The following is an 8,498-nucleotide window of genomic DNA, read 5'->3' as shown; positions in this document are numbered from 1 at the left end:
TAGACTGGATTAAGAAAATATGGCACATATACACCATGGAATACTATGTAGCCATGAAAAAGGATGAGTTCATGTCCTTTGTAGGGACATGGATGAAGCTGGAAACCATCATTCGAGCAAACTATCGCAGGGACAGAAAGCCAAACACCACATGTTCTCACTCATAGGTGGGAACTGAACAAGGAGAACACTTGGACACAGGGAGGGGAACATCATACACTGGGGCCTGTTGTGGGGTGGGGGAAGGGGGGAGGGATAGCATTAGAAGATATACCTAATGTAAATGACGAGTTAATGGGTGCAGCACACCAATATGGCACATGTATACATATGTAACAAACCTGCATGTTGTGCACACGTACAAACTTAAAGTATAATAAAAAAAAATCTGATCCTTCCAGGGAAATTAATGGGAATTAGTGAAGTCCTTCCTGAATGTTCAAGAATATAGGAATATGAAAATCCCCTATTTCACTGCTGAAATCTATTGCATTATTTGAGGATATCCTCTTAACATAAATTTTACAATCAGCCTATAATCAGTGGTAACATAGTTAAATGCTGGCCATAAAATTTAGAATAATTTCATATTTCTTCCTAATTCTTTGAGATAAATAAGTATTGCAGCTTTTTCATGATATATAAAAAAGAAGTTGCACATGCTTTGTACCATGCACAGGAAAAATGTAGGGTAATTGAATGTACAGAACACTAGGACATTTTATAGTGAAGATTTGCTTAATAATTTATATATTATGTATCTTATGTATCATACACATATATTAAATATATCTAAAATAGTCTTTCATGGTATATACATGTATATTTATTTTATAATGTATTTATTATCAAATATTAATATGTACCAAATATTTGTTTATTTAATAGCCATTTAAAATAGAGAAAAGTGTCATAAACGATACTTCTGTCAACACTGTCAGAGTTTTGAGGTCTGTGGTAGAAAAATACAGTATCTGCCACATTTCAGGGTTCATGATGTGACACAATTAGTTTCTAGCTTGTAATGTGGGTCAAGAAGTCAGACAAGCCAGTCAGATTTTCAGATGACTATTCTCTTGCATCTGTATGACACCATCATTTCGGAGAGAGTTTAACAATCATTTTTATTGGTTATAGCCAACAGCAGTAAGACGTGCAGCATTTCCATCTTTCCTTAGATTCTCTAAAATGGCCTGCCATGTCCACAAATCTAAATTAACTCCTAAGTTTGTATGGAAAGTGCAGATCTTTTTAATGCAAGGCGATGTTCCCCTAAGTAGTCCATGACATCCACCCTTCCCAAGGGCATCTACTTTACATAAACTTACAATTTTACCTATGACCATCCTGTCTTTACCACTTTGTGGGTGGGGCTGCCTCAGACTACTTTTGTCGGGAGAGAGTGCAGAAAATATTCCCAAGTCTGTCAGGATAGACTTCAGTGTCATCTGCTGGGCTGTAATCACCGTACTTTGTAATCTAATCGACCACAGGAGGACCGTGTTCTAACAGGTAGAGGTGCCCTTCTCATGAATCTTGCTGCACACCTTTCCTAGACCAAACACATTTTACATTCTGGTAACTCTTTAAACGGTTCTAAAAAGTAAAAATGAAATAGACATTGTAAGGAGTTCAAAGCAGAAGGACCTGAAGCTGTCTTTTATCTAATGTATTCTGTTGTGCCACATGAGGAGGGTTAGGGGGAAGAGGAAAGACTCAGGACAGGAGTGGGGAAAGGGACAGAATGGAGAGACTAGAAAAGGCTGCATCATTTAGACCTTATTCAAGCATTCCACATGGAGGTGCTCATCTTCTGACCCTCTGTAAATCTCTAACCCTCTTTTGTTCCTCTTATGGCACCCTCTCCATCTGGAAGGCTTCATTTGAGAAATTCTCTCTATTTCCAAAATGGAGTCCTAACCCTCTGCCGTGCATGGTATCATTCTACCGTGGTGGTCTCAGACCTCAGCTTGTTCTTTCAAAGGCTTCTGCTCTGTTGAGGAGGAAAAGACTCTGGCATCATAATAGGAAGGAAGACACAAGCACTTTGGTGCTGGTACTTTCCTTCATTAGAGATTGCTGTCTCTGGGTTCCTTAGGCAATACAATCTAATCTTCTATGAGAGAACCCTATGTCTTCCATTAACATGACTTTGACATTAATCTTTTTTAAAATAAGAAACTTAGAGCTATTAGGCTAAAACTCTTTCCTGAGCTTACTTTCATTAAATAAGGACACCCCATCAGGCACTAAAATAGCTTTTACAGAGCTCTAAATTATGGACCAAGCCACCTTGAAAATATCAGGAGTCCTTTTTATCCTACCATATACTCTTGATATCTTTATATTTCATCAGACTTTACAAACTTGTGTCTGAGGTAATTAAGAAAACTTCACTAAGGAAAGGAGCTACTAAGATAGGAATGTGGCTTCTCAAAGAACAAGTGGCCATTGGCTATGCCACAAATCGGAAGGTGGAAGGCTTATTCCATTTGTCCATACATAGAGCATACATACTCTCCTTCCTCCTCTTTACCAATTCAACCAGGAAAAACAATCCTAAAATTTAATTTTCTGTAGTAATCCTCAACATTGCCAAAGGTGACTGTCCTCGACTTGTTCTGCGGCTTGTCTCTTCTTTAGCTACTAAAATCATGAATTCTTTTATATATTTATAAACATTTCAATTAAGCAATTTTCTTCACCGTTTCAGTTTGCTTCCAATATTTCAGTGAACAAATAACTCAGTTCATGTGCTCCTTATCTTCTCTGTCTGCACTGCTCAGATAAGTAACTTTTTCAGGAACAAACATTCTACTTTGTACCAGGTCCTATGTCTACCAGAATAACGGACAATACCCTCAGCTTTTCAAAATACATTTTTTGATCCTAATTGTTTGGGTTTTCTTTTTATTTGCCTTGCCTCTGAACTTATTTATTTTACATATGTGGCAAAATATTGTGACAGGCAATTCACTGGAGGTTTGATAAAACTTTCCCAGCTGATTGTCACAGAGGAAATTGCCAAATATTTCTTTAAAAATGTTTTAGATTTTTTATTTATTTATTTACGTTTTTGATGGAGTCTTGCTCTGTCGCCAGGCTGGAGTGCAGTGGTGTGATCTCGGCTCACTGCAACCTCCACATCTAGGCTCAAGTGATTCTCCTGCCTCAGCCTCCCAAGTAGTTGGGACTACCGGTGCCCACCACCACACCCAGCTAAGGTTTTGTATTTTAGTAGAGACGGGGTTTCACCATGTTGGCCAGGATACTCTCTGTATCCTGACCTCGTGATCTGCCCACCTCGGCCTCCCACAGGGCTGGGATTACAGGCATGAGCCACTGCGCCCGGCCTCGTTTTTATTTTTTAGCTAGAAATACTTCTGGCCGTGATTAGTCAGCTATAGAATGGTTAGTAATATATAGTTAAAATGCTGTTATTATGCCATGCTAGTTTCAGGGGAATGCTTACTTCCCAAAATGAAGTATCTTTCTAGTAAAGAAGACCACCATAAAACAAGTAAGCTTCATTGATTGCTGACTGTTTTCCAGACCCTGGATTAGGTCTGGATTTTAAAGATGAAGTTTTTTAAAAATCATGGGAACCAGCAATCTATATTCTAATGAGGTAAATAAACAAATACAATTCCTAAACACAATGCTGAAATGTGAACATATTCCAAGTGTTAGAAGAGCACTGAAGAGAGTGAAGTTTCATGTTGAAAGGAAGGAATTCTCCATGTAGACAAAGAGGCATCTTATGCCAAGAAGACATCTACCAAGACATGCACCTGTGATACAGCCAGGAATGACGAAATGGTGTTTGGCTTATACTGTGAATATGAATAAGTCAAAAGGTTGTTTCTGAGAATAGAAAAAGAGAAGACTTAAGCCAAATTTTTGAAGGAACTTGAAGGCTAAGGAGTTTAAACTGTTTTCGAAGGGCAGTGAAGTACACAGGTAATACTTAAACAAGGCAGCAGTATGATCAGATCTGCATATCAGAAAGAACAGTTCAGCTGTGCTAAAGAATGGATTAGTGGTGAGTGAGAACAGAGATAGGGAAAAGGCTTAAAAATAATAGTCTAGGTAGAAATGACAAGGCTATTAGACATGGAAAGGCAAAGATGGTGACAGAATTACAAAATTTAGGAGGTAAAATGTACAGGACTTGATGACAGAGTAGATGAGGTGGGAAAGTTAAAGAGCCACAGGTAAGGAAGGGGATTCGCTGAGAATGAATCCAATTGATAGGAAGTAAGGATACAGCAATTCCAGAAACTGTAATAGAGAACAAAGTAATAGTAATCATCATAATAACATCAATAATTGTAACTACTGGTAATTGAGTGCTCATAGAGAGCTAATTACTAAGAAAAATGTCTTATAAACAATATCTAATTCAAACCTCTAGATACCTTAATATGAAAGTATTAGTTCTCCTGCTCAATAGAGAAAGAAATTGCATTTTGGAGAAGTTTAAATAATTTTCTCAAAGATTGAAACACAAATATTTATGTTTTCACAATTCATGCTTTTAGAAACGAAGAGTTTGCTCAGTGCTGGGCTGTTGGCAGTACCTCTTAGGGGTGCCCTGCCTTACCAAGCACCCCAATCCATTTTCTAACACTTTGACTTGCTTCTTGGGTCTGAACAACACTAATTCTCACCCTCCCGACATATTAGTTGTTCCTTTAAGTGCTACATTTTGGATCACTTTTTGTGCTGGAAAACTTGTCACTGCACTTCAGAGGACAGCTCTCAGCTGCTACAACCAATGGACAGGCAGGTTCTTTACATGGTTGCTAATGAGCTCTCAGGGCTGTGACAATATCTGTCCTTTGACAGTTGCTGAAATCAGCATCCAAAGGAGAAAACTGGGAAGAGAATCGGAGGGAACCTAAACTGAGTTGGAGGATGCTTGTCATATACCTCTATTTGTCTCTTTTCCACTGTTAGCCCTTTTGCCTGAAGCATCTGGTGCCTATCCTATCAGCCATGTTCCATTTTTTTTCCCTGTGAAGGGAAATCTCCTCTGATGTGATAACTTAAGTTGACTTGTTCCGTCCCATGGAAAATGGGATTAGACTTACAATTCCCCAAAGCCAGGCTGGCAGGTCACTCTTGTCAGTTGTTGGTGAGCATTCCACACAACCAGGCTCAATGTAGTTTTTAATCTTAGAAGACAAAGAGAATGGAGATGGGGCAGAGAGGTTTATGAGAGTTATTTAAGTTTTATGTGGATAGTAACATCTACTCTCTTGTTAAAGGAAAATAGGAAAAAAATATGAGTGAAAGTTTACCACAGAGGAATTAGGCATTAGATAAAAAAAAAAACTAGTTGACAGTTTTAGAGATGTGTTTTTAGCAATGTATTTAATATTACCTCATTTCATTAATATAAAGTTGTATAAATGTCCCAAAGAGTTTACTATGAAGAAATTAATGACCATTTAGTATCATAGAGTCACACAGTCTCATACTTGGAAGGGAAATCATGTATTATTTATTCCATTTCAATGCATGAATTCTTCTTCAACAGTACTTATAAAGAATCACCTGACTCTGCCGGGGGGTGGGGGTAAATTCCACAAAAAAATACCGGTAGAAATCATTCAATAGGACATTATGGAAGGAGGAATCATCAACATAAAATATATAAAACAGTAGAAACCTGATCAAGTAGTGATTTGACAGATATGCTTGACTTTAAAATCTAACCTACTCAGTGGTAAAGCTATTGCTATCAGATATACCTAATAGTAGGCTATCAAATATTAAATAATTAATTCAATTTTATTGTTTTTATTTTTTATTTTTCTTTGAGAGGGAGTCTCGGTCTGTTGCCCAAACTGGAGTGCAGTGGCACAGTCTCGGCTCACTGCAACTTCTGCCTCTTGGGTTCAAGTGATTCCCCTGCCTCAGCCTTGTGAGTAGCTGGGATTACAGGTGTGCACCACCATGCCCGGCTAAGTTTTGTATTTTTAGTAGAGACAGGGTTTCACCATGTTGGCCAGGCTGGTCTCAATCTCCCGATCTCAAGTGATCTGCCTTCCTCAGCATCCCAAAGTGCTGGGATTACAGGCATGAGCCACTGCGCCTGGCCCCAAACTAATTTTAAATGCTTGAAAAGGGTTTCAGTGTTTGTTATTCTCATGGAAAGAATTTTACAGAAACCTAAACCACTCAAATTTTAAAAATTTATTTTCACAGAATTGCCCTAAATTACACAGTTCCTCAGTGTATGTACTGTTCATACAAATAACTAAATATAACTTACTTGTAAGCTCTCAGTATTGTTTAGTACCCATAGTTTGATGCTAGTCTGATCGGAGAACAGTAGCAGGAATAAAATAATAATCTCAGTCAGGTGTCAAGAAGATAAGGCTGATTAGAGCAGCAAAGCATTTCTTTTATCATCTACCACTTATAGCTATGGACACTCATTTTTTTACTTTGTGCATGAGTGAGAGTGTGGGTTTGAGAGAAGAGACCTGAGGTTTAATGGGTTCTCAGAGGGAGCATTCAGTGACTTTTACGTGAGTATATGTGGTTAGGTAGACAAACGTAGTATGAGTTATACATACTAATACTATGTTCACAGATAGCGCTTCTCTGGAGTATCTGGAGTACTCTAGATTTTCCCATTCCTTTTTTTTTTTTTTTTTTTGAGATGGAGTTTTGCTCTTGTCACCCAGGCTGGAGTGCAATGGTGCAATCTCAGCTCACTGTAACTTCTGTCTCTCAGGTTCAAGCAATTTTCCTGCCTCAGCCTCCCAAGTAGCTGAGATTACAGATCCCTGCCACCACATATAGTTTTTTTTGTTGTTGTTGTTAATAGAAACAAGATTTCACCATGTTGACCAGACTGGTCTCAAGTTCCTGACCTCAGGTGATCCACCCGCGTCGCCCTACCAAAGTGCTGGGATTACAAGCGAGAGCCACCGCACCCAACTGATTTTCCCATTCCTTCTGTCATCTGAGAAAATGTCTATTGTTAAAAAAGAAATGTCAGTATTTGCCATGGTAAATTAATGTATATATTAGGTGCCTATTAGTGATTCTATGATAGTTTTACATTTTACAACAACGATTGGGCATGTCTAAATATTATGCACTCAGATTTTGACCTTCAGATACGAGTTTTTGAAGATTACCATTTGTTGAATAACCTACTATATTTCCTTTAGAGGCTCATAATATAGGCTACAGCATTTCTGCTAATCTTGTTCGAAACTCTTCTTAGTATGAAAAAAACAAAGCGACCACTTGTAATAGTTACTCCCTTTCTATGTTGGGCTCCTGAAATGGGCTTTTCATTCTGTAATAAGTTATTTGTGTTCACTTCATTTTGCTTCAGTCATTTTACTTTTGTCATCTTTGGTGCTATCGTAGTGTACTATGATGGAACATGCTGAATCAGAAAACCTGTAATTTTTTTTGCAAACATGTCTCAAGGCAAACTTATAAGTTGCACTTTATATCACAAACTACTAGAGAGAACATGCCTTTGTTCTAAATTACAAAATGCTCTGCTATTCTAAACGTGAAGTATGTTGAATATAAACTGCCTTTTTTGTAACACCAGGAGCTTCACATAGGCAATATATTAAGATACTCCTCTAAAAATATATTGTGTACAAAACAACTTCGCCAGCTAAACTGTATTAAAACTTAGATTTTCAGGCTGTAAAGCTAATATTTAAGGTGAAGCTATGTCACAAAAACCTGATCATATTAAAGATCTTAACATTTGATTTCAGTTTTCTTTTCATGGAAGGATAAGAAGGAGCACTAACTTATTTAGCAGCATTTAGCCAGGGTGACTATTTGGGCAAACCATTTATATATTTAAATGAAGGCACTGAAAAAAAAATTGTGCTAAACTGTGATCTCACCTCCATTAAATTAAAACCTTCTGCTGGTTATAGTTGAGTTTGATTGCTAGTACTGCCAGACAGCCAAGGGCCCAACCTTGTACTGGTAGGGTGTCTGGTGGCCTGCAATATGTGCTCTCTCCATCCATAGACCTGCAGGTTCTAGATGGTACTCTGTATAACCATCTGGTCTTCACCTTTGTATTTATAGAAACTGAACAAATGAGTATTGTTATAACCTGTGCAGATATGTTCTGTTTCTTCTTCCTGTGTTACTACTTTTTGGTATCCTCCACTAAACAGGGATATATGTTTAAAATGTTCATGTTTATAATACAGTTTTATTGATACTACTGAAAACAGCAGTAAATTGCTCTCTGGAAACAAAATTTTTATTGTTATAATATACCAAGATAATTATAATATGTCCTGCAAGTAAATGTCCACTCACTTTGTTATTTAGTTGCATCCTAACTAGATGTGGCTCATTTTATTATTGCTTTTGCCCTCCATTATTCATCTACATTATCACTTTAGTTTATCTTTTACAAATGGTAGAATTCATTCAACAATTTAGAATATTCCAGAAAATTCCAGAATTACACTTTCTCTTCAAATAGG

General features: G+C 37.5%; 1 protein-coding gene across 1 annotated transcript in view; it reads left to right on the top strand.

Moving 5' to 3' along the window:
- The window catches only part of GRID2 (glutamate ionotropic receptor delta type subunit 2), a 723,504-nt gene that overhangs the window by 467,160 nt on the left and 247,846 nt on the right, over positions 1 to 8,498 (top strand). The gene's annotated exons all lie outside the window — the stretch shown is intronic.

Source organism: Rhinopithecus bieti, unplaced genomic scaffold, assembly GCF_001698545.2.
Source record: "Rhinopithecus bieti isolate Rb0 unplaced genomic scaffold, ASM169854v2 scaffold_6708, whole genome shotgun sequence".
Classification (NCBI taxonomy): Eukaryota; Metazoa; Chordata; class Mammalia; order Primates; family Cercopithecidae; genus Rhinopithecus; species Rhinopithecus bieti.
Note: the sequence above shows the minus strand (reverse complement) of the source record. Positions and strands in the feature narration are given on the sequence as shown.